The sequence below is a fragment of the Lactuca saligna genome, chromosome 2 (assembly GCF_052625555.1).
Source record: "Lactuca saligna cultivar CGN05327 chromosome 2, ASM5262555v1, whole genome shotgun sequence".
NCBI lineage: Eukaryota > Viridiplantae > Streptophyta > Magnoliopsida > Asterales > Asteraceae > Lactuca > Lactuca saligna.
In genome coordinates, this window is record NC_136418.1 from 131,272,108 (window position 1) to 131,285,958 (window position 13,851).

At 37.7% G+C, this 13,851-nt stretch overlaps 1 pseudogene across 1 annotated transcript; it reads right to left on the minus strand.

Annotated features, from left to right (window-relative positions):
* Positions 1–9,294: 9,294 nt before the first annotated feature.
* Positions 9,295–12,575, minus strand: LOC145031639 (exportin-2 pseudogene; annotated as a pseudogene). Its single transcript, XR_013676987.1, has 2 exons — positions 12,503–12,575; positions 9,295–12,406 (listed from the first exon to the last, which is right to left on the minus strand). The product of XR_013676987.1 is annotated as an exportin-2 pseudogene (transcript).
* Positions 12,576–13,851: the final 1,276 nt, after the last annotated feature.

A 13,851-nucleotide genomic window follows, 5' to 3' on the forward strand; every position in this document is an offset into this window, starting at 1 on the left:
GTTATTATTTGACTTTTACTGATGATTACAGTAGATATGCATATGTCTACTTAATCAAGCATAAGTCAGAGACTTTCGAGAAGTTTAAGGAATTTAAACAGGAAGTCGAGAATCAATTGGGCAGGAACATTAAGATGCTTCGATCCGATCGGGGTGGTGAGTATCTTAGTTCAGAGTTCCTCGACTATCTAAGGGAATGTGGGATTGTCTCACAATTGACACCTCCCAGGACACCACAGTTGAATGGTGTGGCTGAGAGGCGTAATCGAACCTTGTTGGACATGGTTCGTTCCATGATGAGTCGAGCTTCGCTACCAATCTCATTCTGGGGGTATGCCTTAGAGACTGCCGCCCATATCCTTAATCTAGTCCCTACAAAGAAAGTTGCCAAAACTCCTCACGAGATGTGGACTGGTAAAGTACCTAAACTAGACCACATCAAGATTTGGGGTTGCGAGGCTTTCGTGAGACGCGAGACTCATGATAAGCTCGAACCCCGAAGCGAGAGGTGTATTTTCATCGGCTACCCACAACAGTCCTTTGGTTACCTCTTCTACAGACCTAGTGAAAATGTGGTCTTTGTAGCAAGAAGAGGAGTCTTTCGAGAAAGAGAGTTTATAAGCCAAGGAGACAGTGGGAGGCAAATTGATCTTGAAGAAATTCAAGAGTCAAGTGCTGAAGGTGCTTCAAACTCAAGCCCTCAACTTGAGGAGGAAACTCCTGTTGAGCCAATTGACGAATCTGTACCTCTGAGGCGTTCCACGAGAGTTAGGAGTGCACCTGAGCATTACTATGGATTCCATATTACTGCAGAAGGTGAGACACTTATTAGTGATGGGACACTAGTAAGTCAAGATGACCCTAACAGCTACGAGGAAGCCATGGCAGGCCCCGAGTCTGCTAAATGGAAAGAGGCTATGGATAGCGAGATACAATCCATGTATGAAAATCAAGTTTGGAACTTGGTTGTAAATGTACCAGGTCGTAAGACAGTGGGGTGCAAATGGGTCTTCAAGAAGAAGACCGACATGGATGGTAAAGTACACACTTATAAGGCTAGACTGGTTGCAAAGGGCTTCTCTCAAATTCCTGGAGTGGATTATGATGAGACCTTTTCTCCGGTAGCCAAGACTAAGTCTATTCGGGTTCTGTTAGCCATAGCCGCATTTCATGACTATGAAATTTGGCAAATGGATGTCAAAACCGCTTTCCTTAATGGAAAGTTGGCTGAAGATGTTTACATGAGTCAGCCAGAGGGTTTTGTCAGCAACGAGTACCCTAATAGAGTGTGTAAGCTTGAGAAATCCATCTATGGATTAAAGCAAGCACCTCGCAGATGGAATCTTTGCTTTGATGAAAAGGTCAAGGAATTTGGCTTTTCTAGGAGTGAAGATGAATCTTGTGTGTATGTCAAGGCTAGTGGGAGTATAGTTAGCTTCTTGGTATTGTATGTGGATGACATACTACTCATAGGAAACGACATTCCAACCCTGCAGGAAGTAAAATCCTGGCTTGGAAAGTGTTTCGCTATGAAGGACCTTGGTGAAGCTGCCTATATTTTAGGGATAAGGATCTTGAGAGATCGGAGAAAAAGACTAATTGGACTTAGTCAAAGTACCTACTTGGATAAGGTGCTGAAGAGATTCAGCATGCAGGACTCCAAGAAAGGAGAGTTACCCGTCCAGAATAACGCCAAATTGAGTAAGACACAAAGCCCTAGCACTGAGGCTGAGATAGCAGAAATGAGTCTAGTACCTTATGCTTCGGCTGTAGGTTCGATCATGTATGCTATGACGTGTACTCAACCTGATGTAGCCTTTGCCTTGAGCATGGTTAGCAGGTTTCAGGGGAACCCTGGCAAGGCACACTGGACTGCGGTAAAGAATATTCTCAAGTACCTACGAAGGACTAAGGACTGGGTCCTTACCCTCGGTGGGAGTGATGACTTGAGAGTTGTAGGGTATAGTGATGCTAGCTTCCAAACTGATAGGGATAATTTCTGCTCTCAGTCGGGCTGGGTCTTTACCCTAAATGGAGGAGCAATTTCTTGGAAGAGTTCCAAGAAAGAGACAGTGGCAGATTCTACTTGTGAATCAGAGTATATTGCAGCTAGCGAGGCGGCAAAGGAGGCGTTATGGCTGAGGAACTTCATTGGAGACCTTGGAGTTGTACCAGCTATTAAAGAGCCAATGGAAATTTTCTGTGATAGTGAAAGTGCTGTTACCTTAGCAAAGGAACCAAGGGATCACGGGAGATCCAGACACATCGACAGAAAATACCATTTCATTAGACATCGGATCGAAGAAGGACTCCTCGTGGCAAAGAGGGTATCATCAGATGAGAATCCGGCAGATCCCCTCACGAAGGGACTGACTCGGGTTAAGCATCTCCAGCATGCTCGGAGCATAGGGCTGAAGGATGATATTAGATTTAGTAGTTAGATAACCTTGAAATTTGTAAAGTGTAATTGACATCTGATGATGAATAAAAGTGTTTTATTTATGAGTAAAGTGTTGCTATCTCTTGTCGATCGTTTACTATATTTCTTTTGCATGTTTTGACTTCCAGAATAATTTTTGTTTGGTATAACATATTATTCAAACCTCTACAGTCGGTCATATGTCGGAAGTAGGTATGAATCAAGATTGTCATGTTTGGTTGTAGAGGTCTTGGACAAGGCTACAGCAATCAGGAGTGCTCATAAGTTCTGAGCATTGGACTCAACCCACGCTCACTGGAATCACTTCATGGAATTCTATCTCGAGTGATCGTGAGACGGTAATATCATATAAGTCTTCAAACCTAGATATATGATTTGTTACTTACAAGTTGGTTATGCATTGATTGTACGAAAAACGCATTGGTAACTCGATGTTATAAAACGTGCTCTTGTGTGTAATTCAATGAGTGGTAGAACAAACATATGAGTCGAAGTTTATCTGTTCCTTCTTGGATTAGAAGCTAATATCTGGGCCCCTCGATGATTTTGTTTTGACCTATGTACCGGGCCCGGTCAGAACTAAGTTGATGTGTTCAATTAAGTTCTTTGTCATACAAATCGGAAATCGGGAAACAAACTGTTGGACAATAAGTAAGACGTTGTTTAGTGTATTTGTCCGAATGATATCTAGAACAGAGGATTATATGATCACTTATCTTAAATGGCGTACCATCATCTTCTCAGTTCCGAGAAACCTTGTAAAGAGCTACGATTGTCGATCGGTTCCTGAAGTCATACTTGCAGTAATAGTTATTAGACTTATCCAAGTGGGAGACTGTTGGATAAGGTGTCTAAGTCCATAACTATTTCTGGTATGTACTTGACCCGACCCGGCATGGTCCATTTGGGTTGCATGGCACCATGCAATTGGATAGACTAAATGAGAGAAATAACACTTGGAGATTATTAATATATTATAAGTTCTAATATATTAATAATATTATTTGATTAGTTTGATCAAGAATTATTTAGAATTAATTATGTGATCAAAAGATAACTAATTAAATATATGGGTTGATTATGTAAATCATCCATATCTTGTATAGTGGGCTAAGAGGCTCCATGGATTATCAAGTTGGGTTCCACCCATTGGATGCTCCATGGGAGTTACAAACCCATGGGTCATGGAAATGAAGAGTCGTGACACATTAGGGTTTAACCCTAGATGTGTCAACACTATATAAGAAACATGTTCTCCACCTAAAATCGGCTACACACTAAGAAACAAGAGGGCTTGGCCGATTTTTGAGAAGTGTGTGTTCTTTCATAAGTTCTTCTAAGAGCATTTGGTGTTGTGTGAAGCATTTGAGGCATCACACTTGGGGTGCTAGGCTCACAAGGTTTCAAGGAACACAAACAACAACAAGGTAAGTTATTCTATCTATACTTTAAGTTAAAATTGTTCCCCATATATGCTAGATAGGAATATAACCTTGGAATTCAACTTTGCATGATAATTAGACAAACATAGATCCAAGGTTATTAGGGTTTCATGTACACTTAGGAAGTGTTAGAATGCTCAAAACCCATCACTATAATCCTTGGCATAATGCCTCTCCTTGCCACATTTGTGGCATCCAAAACAAGATTAGCAAGCACCATCATGAACCTTGTCGCACTTTCCACAAGTGTGGACCCTATGAACCCCAAATCTCAAATTAGCGACATTAAACCGCTTTGCCACAACCTCTATCTGCACCAGATCCTACCTCCGCTCCCTTGTGTGGAGCTCCATCTCAATCTCGCACCTCCTCGCGGCCTCCTGTAGCTCCACAAGTGTACTATAGCGTTAAGTGGACACAAACTGACGGATATCCATCTTGAGCATGCTCAAGTACCAGTTCATCTGAGCTTTCTCGGAAGTAGCAAACTCAGGACATAAAAGATTCCTCTCATTAAACATCTTGGTGATCTCAGTCACCGACTCTGTCCCCTGCCTCAAATCCAAATACTCCTGAGCTAGCATCTCCCTCTCCACCACTGGAACATACCTTATTCAAAACATCTCAAAGAACTGCTCCCATTTCACATCAACACTCTGCTCAGGAGTGTATGAGCCAATCACCAACCTCCACAGGTACTTCACCCTTGACTAAAGAAGGTTCAGGGCGCACTTGAACTTCTGGCCAGTAGGGCAGGAGCATGTAAAGAAACACCCCTCCATAGGTACTTCACCCATATCATCCATCATATAACTTTTGTAGTCCCTTTCATTAAGTGAGTCAACCATTTAGTCAACTCACTTTGCCAACTTGACACTTTTGGCCCTTATAACTTTCAAAATGTTATCATTTTCATTTCTAACTTTCTAAACTTCGTATCAACCAATGATATGATTATGATTTTTGTTTAAACTGGAATGATTTTTTTTTTTTGAAAACTACCCAAAAATGAGGGATATCACAGTTGAAGAGGTTTAATTTGCGTAGGTTGAAGATGTTGATAATTGAAGTTGCGTAGGTTGAAAAAGTAGTGAAGTTTCAAATGAATATTATTTTCAAGTTAAATGGTCTATCTTGAACCAAATTCATTTGAATAATATCTATTATAAGAATTACAATAATTCAATAACATCCCGAAACATACTAAGTAAAATTTTAATTTTAGTTAAGTCAAAATCATTTATTTATTATTCCAAAAGACGATCAGAGTAAAAGCATTCACAAAACATCAGAGTAAATTCATAAACAATCATTGCGGAATAATCTCCATGGGATGCGGTACAATCAAGTCGGGTCATTCCTTTTGAAACCAAAAGTACCTGAAAACATTTTAAACATAAACCGTAAGCACAAAGTTTAGTGAGTTCTGCAAAATATGACATACCATACATATATCGGGCCCCACCCAATTAACAGGCTCGTCTGTAACTTGTGGTGGGCCTCTCCCGGTATACATACAAACACATGCAAGAGTCACAAAGACAGCTAGCATCCTACATACATAATCTATTGGGTTTCCTTCAACCCACAAGTACAGTGAGGAGAATGACTTGAACTATTTAACAAAATCCCAATAGCTACCTCAACATCAGAATAGCCAACCCAAACTTCCTAAAACCAAACCGAGACCAATCCTTAGATAAATACTTAATTCTACCCAAGTTTGACCAAAATTCAAACTGGTCAAAAAGCCAACGGTCAGCTTAGTCAAAGTCAATATCACGTCTTGACCATTCCTTGATCACGTCGTCAGAAGGCAACGACAAAACAATCGTGATTTTGGGCACCGTCACGTTGTGACATATCCTATGTCACGTTGTGAATTCTGGTCAGAAGGCCAAAATCTTCACTAAGTGCTTAATCTTTTCAGATGAAGGCCCATAACCACAAATGTAGTTCCTAAATAACTTCATAATGGATAAAGTTTCCAATTTTATCCAGTAGGATGATCCACAGAACTAAGATCTAGTTTTTTAGTCTCAAAGGGACCAAGAATGCATCTTTCTCAGCTAATCCATTAAATCTAATTTTTTGGTGATTTAATATCATAAATATTATTTAACTTTAATATGATTAAATTTGTTAACCAAAAGTAATCTTGTTAAATATTGAACAAATTATGATGGTGCGGGAGTGCACATTTGTTCAAGTTTTCAAGATTCAAAGTACACTGTTATTTAGGGGCGAAGCCCCTAAACGAATGGGGGTCGGGGGCAGCGCCCCTGGGAGCGAGGTCCAAGGGGCGGCAGCCCCTGGCAGGGTCCAAGGGACAGGAGACCCTAGTTGGGGTCGAGTTGTCTTGTGATAGGTTTGACGGTTTTATGACAGTTTGTAACTGTCTTGTGGCAATTTTACAATAGGAATCATATAGCCATCGTTCTGTCATTTTCTTGTAACATTTTTTTTTGGAAACGGAAAATGAATTAACGGAGCCTACACGTACTTTTAAACGTGCATCCCAGGTTCGAGCTCCGCAAAGCGGGCAAACTCAGCCCCTGACGGGATTCCAGGGAAAATTCCCCCATAGGGAGCAATTAAAGAGGATTTATGGAGTCCCAAAGATTCGAACATCCAACCTCACCCCACTGTGGGTTATAAACCCGGTACATCTCTACCAGCTAGGCTGGAGATCATTTGTATTTTTTTTGAGTTCCGCAAAGCGGGCAAACCCAGCTCCTGACAGGATTCTAGGGAAAATTCTCCCACAGGGAGCAATTAAAGAGTATTTTCACGTAACATAATGTTACAAATTGAATAGTTCAAACTATGAAAAGTGCGGAATGGTTTAATGTTTTGTGATTTATCCTCCTATGATAACCCTAAGACAAGTTCAACATAGGTTGTCCGACTGTGATTTAAAAAAACCAATTAAATATTTTCTTTACAATATTTGTTAAAGGGAGTAAACACATAAATACAATTAAACATTAAACAAAAAGGAATTAAATGAAATGAGTCTTTTATGACATTAATCTTACTATTTTAAATTAGTAAATGAAGTGATTAGTAGCCTTTGTTGGTTTGATTATTTATTTATTTAGTTGAGAAATTTTCAAATATAACCAACACATACACATCCTAGTATGAAAAAAAATACAAAAGAAAAGGTCTCTAAAAATGACCTAGGAATACAAGAGGGTCCTTGGCAGACTCGTTTTTCATATTGCAGGGTCATGTTAACCATCAAATTTTATGGATTATTTTTCGTAACTTTGCTTGGTCCACAATATGACACCTGTGTCTGCAGTAATCTCTTTGCGGACTCGTGGTATCTTCTACGAACTAAGCAGTATAAATTTCGACAAGTCGTTTTTTTATCCCGGTATTTTTTTTGTCTCTAGAATGTAGATTTGTGTAGGCAACGAGCCATATAGACAATGAGACATAGATGTCGATGAAGTATATATTTCTGTTTGGAATTTTTGTTGTAAATGTTTATTTATAGATATGATATACGGAAATGTAAAACTACTATATTTATCTATATCCTTATTTGTTAACTTTTTAGGTGAATAGTAGTGTTACATATCTATCATATCAATTCCAAACACAAATCTAGATGTCGTCGTTATCTCTGTCTTGTTGCCTAAACAATTCTGCATTCTATAGACAAAAATGGAATAAAACAATAAAATACGATTTATCTAAATTTATATTGTTTAGTTCGCAGAAGATCAAAGTGTACTACGAACTAAGAAAAATTATGAAAAACTCCGAAATTTTGATTGTTAAAACGAGTCCACAGTATGAAAGTCGAGTTCGCAGAGGACTCGCTGAAGATTCCTTGGTCATTTTTGGAAACTCTATTTTTTGGTCAGTTTTTGGTTTTTGGCATTAGGATGTATGTTTTGCTTATATCTGAAAATTTCTCTATTTATTTTGCAAAAATGATAGACTTCTAGAGTCATTGTCTTATTTTTAAAAAAATGGTGACTTTTAGAGTCATTGTGTTTAAAAAGGTGGTGTTTTTTGTAAGAGGTTAATCACTAAGTCCGAAGTAGTTTAAAAATAGGATTTAATTGGTACATATGTCAGCGGTTCAATATATATATATATATATATATATATATATATATATATATATATATATATATATATATATATATATATATATATATATATATATATATATAAAGTTCAATAGAGAACCATAATTATTGCTTCTTCAAGAAACCAAATCTTTTTTTCAATTTCTAGAGTTTATTATTTATCGAAAAAATATCTAAAAATATCTGAATTCATATATTAACATTGTGAATGTGAAAAATATTTTTCAGATTCACCGGTGTGAATCCGGATTCACGTTGTGAATTTTCAAAAATTCACATTGTGAATTTGACTAAAAAAAATCGAATTTGATATCATTGGAAAAAGGATAAAAAGTTATGAATTTCTATATTTTTAGTTATTTTTTTATATAAACTAAGTTCTAAAAGTTGAAAAAAAAAATGGTTCTTTGGTTAATTATGGTTCTCTATTGAACATTACCCTATATATATATATATATATATATATATATATATATATATATATATATATATATATATATATATATATATATATATATATATATATATATATATATATATTAGTTTATAACCCGTGGTAACCATAGTTACAAAATTTATTAAACATTGATAATAAAATTTAATAATTACTAATCAATTATTTTAAATCAATAATTTTAAATAAATTATTAATTATTAATTAAGAGATATATCAAATTTTTTAAAGTTATTATAACTACAAAATTAACATATAATTAGAAAATGTAAATTTGAATTTTGAAATGAGTTGCCTAATATATCTACATAACAAATAACATAATATTAATGAGGGTGTTGTATGAGAATGATACTTGGCAAATGGAGGTTAAAACTATTCTTTTATTAGAATAGGGATATATATATATATATATATATATATATATATATATATATATATATATATATATATATATATATATATATATTGAAATGTATTTTGAATATGTAAAAAAAATATATTTACAATATGTAAAAAAATATATTCCAGAAATGTATTTTGAAACACACATTTTGAATATGTAAAAAAAAAAAAATATTACAATATGATTTAAATAATTGGCGTTAATTATATGAAATCCTTGTTAATTCACACGGTCCAAATTTCTTTCATTTATCACTTATGAATTATGACCCCGTTTCCTTGACATGAGAATAATTAATTTCAAACTTTCAAGGTGGATATGACTGATATAGGTAGGATAATAGGTTTAAATAATAATAATAATAATAAGTTACCATGCCAACAAACACAACATCACAAAGGTTTCAGCATAATGATAAATATATGTGTTGAACACTAAGATGATAGTGAAATCTATCCATCAAGGACTCCTGAGGAGGTTAGACAAAAGAAAATTACAAAGTAGCAACAACTTTTAGTCCTTTTTAACTACGTCACAATGCTTATAACAGCATGACTGATATGTAAGTTCCTAACAATGGATATACCAACTTGTACTAATATTCTATTCAGCTTACTAATTATAATAAATAGCTTCCCAACACACAAAAACCTGGAAAGATCATAGTGAATTCTAATCGTCTTTTCATACTATAGAAAGATGGTATGAATGACATAACTGGAGAAGTGCAGCTTGATTAGCAGGAGAAAGGTATCTAGTAATAACCAGTGGGAATCTCCCACTGAATTTAGAAGAGAGAACCACGAGTAAAGCCATTGAGAAGTATTTTGGATCCTTGATTTCCTCTAAAGGATCCCCCTCTTTTTTACCAACATTGTGAAGACGAACAATGGTGGCTTGATAACCAGTTGCCTCCCCAAAATCTGGAACTTCTGGTTCATCTTCAACTTTTTCCTCCTCTGGCAGTGAGAGAAGAGTCACAACACCATCCAGCAACTTCCCACAAAGCTCCTCAGCTGCAGGATCCAACATTGATGGTGATTCACAAAGCAGCTTAGCTGATGCAACTGCACTCAGTTTAACCTCTGTGTACCCAGTTATGGTCTTCAGATTGGGTATCCAAAACCGACTCAAAATTACTTGAAACAAATTTGCCTGAACAGAATTGATCGAGTCCACAAGAGCTTCTACCCCATGCTTCACCAGGAAGATAATGAGACACCTAATGAGTCTTGGGGTTTTGCTATTCTCAAGCCGGGTAAACAAGGAGACCCAGATTTGTTTCATGTATTCTGCCATGACCTCATGCCCAAGATTCTCAATTAGTGCCTTGATAATATGAAATCCCAAGCACATGTTTTAACCCGCCTTCCCTGTGAAGCTCATTGGGTGCCAGATGGAGAACCGACTGAAGCAAACGAACAAGAGCCGGGACATTTGCAGGCTTTTTCCACAAATTGGGTGTCAATAGAATCTCAATTATCTGCATGTAGTATGGGGGGACAGGAGGTCTGTTCAAATCCATAAGTTGAGCTAACAACTGGAAGGCATAAGGAAAGAACTCTGTTACTTCTTTAGCCAAGATCATCTGGATGCTGGGTAAATAGCATGTTTCAAAAGTCGGAACAAGAGAAGGGTTCCTTGCACATGCTCTTCGGACAAGTGTAGCAATTGCCTCAAATAAACAATGGTTAAACACCGGGTTTTTAGGGTTTACACACACCCTGTTAAGAACCTTGGTTAACCGAGTAATGGAGGATGAAGCCACCTCAGGGGAGATATCAGCAACCTGAAGAACTCGCATGATACACCTCATAATATACTGATTCTCCCCTGATTCACGCTTCTCTAACGCACCAAAAAGATTTGTCATCAAAACTGGAAGAATGGGAGCGATGTCCATTGACTTGTATCTTGCTTGTGAATGCACCCCATTGTTGTCTTTGACAAGCAAAAGCTTCTCAATACAGTTAGCAGCATAAGAATGAACCACATTAAAATCTGAACCAGAAAACCTGACCACATCACCAAGAAGAGCCATGGCAATGGGTTTAGGTATCAAGGCATGGAACATTATGAAAAACTTCAATGCACCTGCCTTTAACATTGGGGAAGCATTGACATCCTGTCCCTTCAACTCTGGGACAATAACCGATCTGAAGAAACTTTCAACATCAACAAGATCGCTTGAGATTGAAGCATCACCTGCCTTTTTTGTGGCAAGAGAGACAACCAAGTAAATGGCACAATCTTTATATTTCCAGTTTGCAGATGGGTTATTAGCAAACAGTGCCAAGCAATTGTGTATCTGTGTTGAGACGCTCTCTGTGATCTTCTGTTTGTAATTCCCGGCAATACCCTTGAGAAGCTCACACGCAATTCTCCTTCTTGTTTCAAGGTCACTCCCTTCCATGTCTCTTCTTATAAACTCAATATAATTCATCACAAAGATCTCTTCATCTTCATCCCTTAACATCACATTGGGAATAACAATACTCTGAGTAATCTGCTTCAACATCTCATCACCAGCAAACAATTCATGGTGACCACTTGTGCTGACCATGGTCAAAAACTTGATGGCAGTCATGGTCAACCGTTCACGGTTTGGCGATGCTGATGCAACTACAAACAGCTTCTACAAACTCCTTTAAGTACTTTTGGAACAGTGTCTCCTCTTTCTCCATGTAATGGATTAGATTTTCACATACACCTGTTCGTAGCTCATCAACAAGTGAAAGGCCATCTCCATCGCCATCCTCAATATCCGGATACCTCACAGTCAGATAATTCTTAAACTCATTCATCCATTTATCTGCATTGTCCTCAAAAAACGCGGGCAAATCCAAATTGTTTAGCGAATACGATATCCGACAACAGAGTATCTGTGCTTCAATTAATTGACGGACCGTTGCAACAGACCTAGCAGCAGCATTTATCTTCCCTGAAATACTCTCAACGGTGCTCAATAACGGTGCAGCGAAGTTATCAACGCAGTATTTCAAATCAAGCAGAACCGGATCACTCTTGAACTGATACCGGAATTTCTTAAACAAAGAATTAACAGTCGTGAGAACACCATTAACTGAGGTAATATCATCCGCATTGATAGCCGTTTCGAGACTGATCGTCGACTCCGGAAGCAAATCCGGCCACAACTTTGGAAAGTCATGGTTCCCGATCACAGCTAAGGCTTCGCTAAGTTGAGCCTGGATTCTCGGCGTAGTTGAGAGCATGAGAGGGACTATTAGAGTCTTAATCTGCTCTTTCTCACCATCGGGAATACGGGTTACAGATGAGGGCACCCACCGGGTTTTAAGATGGTTCTTGAAGTTAACAGAGGCGCATTGTCGGATCTGCTCGTCCACGGAAGTTTCAGCAACGAGGCGGAGAACGGCAGGGCCGTAGTTAGGAGTATCGGCGGCGTCGGATAAGTTTTTCTCAGCACGGCGGCGGGGTTCTGGTTGAGGGGAGAGTGTACCAAGGAAAGATTCCGACAGAAACTGTACGGTTTGTTGATTCCACTCCATCTCTAGGGTTTTTACAGTATTTAAGAGCCTGAAAATCCAAAGTATATGTTAAAAAATGTACTAAGATTTCAACAGTGATGAGTAATAGGATAGAAAACTAGAAAACGGTGAAGAGAAACCGCACCTTCGTAAGAAGAAACGATCGACTAGGATGAGAAGGAGAAGACTGATGTATCACTATCAGTGTGGGAGACGGTTGTCCGAGAATATGAGAATAAAGAAGAGAAATGGACAGATATAGTATTTTTTTCGGGGCAATTTTTAAATTTTAGACATAAAAAAACTGGGTTATTTTAGTAATAGACCCTATATTTTGATTTTTTTTTTCTTTAAACCTAAAACTTTTATTTTTTTCGAAAAAAGACCCAAAGTTTATCCAGAATTTGTTATTTCAGATCCTAGGTGCCACCAAAACTCTTCCTGATCTTCCAACTTAGACAGGTTCAACTGCCCCAAACTCTCATGTTGCATCACCAAATACATTATCTCTAAATCTAAGCAAGTGTTTAGAGCATGACTTTGATAACTAGAAACTGCAAACAAAACAAATTAGTAACAACAATAATTAGATCATATCACAAGTACCAAAAAGCATAATCCACAAGCCAATATTACTTCCACAAAAAGATTAACCTACAAACTGTTTGACATGTGTGAACTAAAAAGGGCAAGCACATAAAAGTTTTGTCGGTGAACTAAAAAACTTATGTGTTACCTTCAAATTACCCCATCAAGAACTATTCACTGCTAATTATGAGGTAAATGCAACTACAACTTGCCATCTCAACTTTCATTGGCATCATGTTAATAAATTAAAGTAGAATGCCTTAATGGATAAAAGATTTCAAGTATAATGCTCATATATATGTATTACCTTCATTATTCCCAGGTTCCACATCTTTTATCATCAACAAGTAAAAGATTTAGATTTCCCAGCCATAAAACTGTTGCAAGCATTTCACAGCCACAAACCTTTTGCAAGCGTTGCCAACATGGACAACATCAAAACGTCCTACAACCAGTGTTGTAAAACTCGTCGAGTTGTCCGATTACTCGTCTGAGTACTCGTTTCTCGGCCTTTTACCGAGGCGAGTTACAGAATCCCGAGTACTCAGTGGCGGACCCTCGTTAGGGGCCAAGGGGGTCGTGGCCTTCCTGCTTTTTGATATCCTAATAACTTTATATGTATTATCAAAGTTGAAAAAAATATCACAATCACAAGTTGAAAAACAAAGTCGTCCGTTAAGATCGTTTCCGTCTTGTACTCTTTTCTGGTCGTCGGATTTCCCCCACCTTCTTGTCGTATGCTCTCTCTCGTCTCTCTTCCTTGGTTGCCAAAGCCTGGACTGCTGAGACTTGACCTCCATCATACGCTTGTGTGCTCAGCCGGTTGTCGATTCTATCTCAAAGGTACCTCCACCGTCTCCTATAAGTTTTCTCTTTGTCTCTCTTTTGTCAATATTTCTTTCTTTT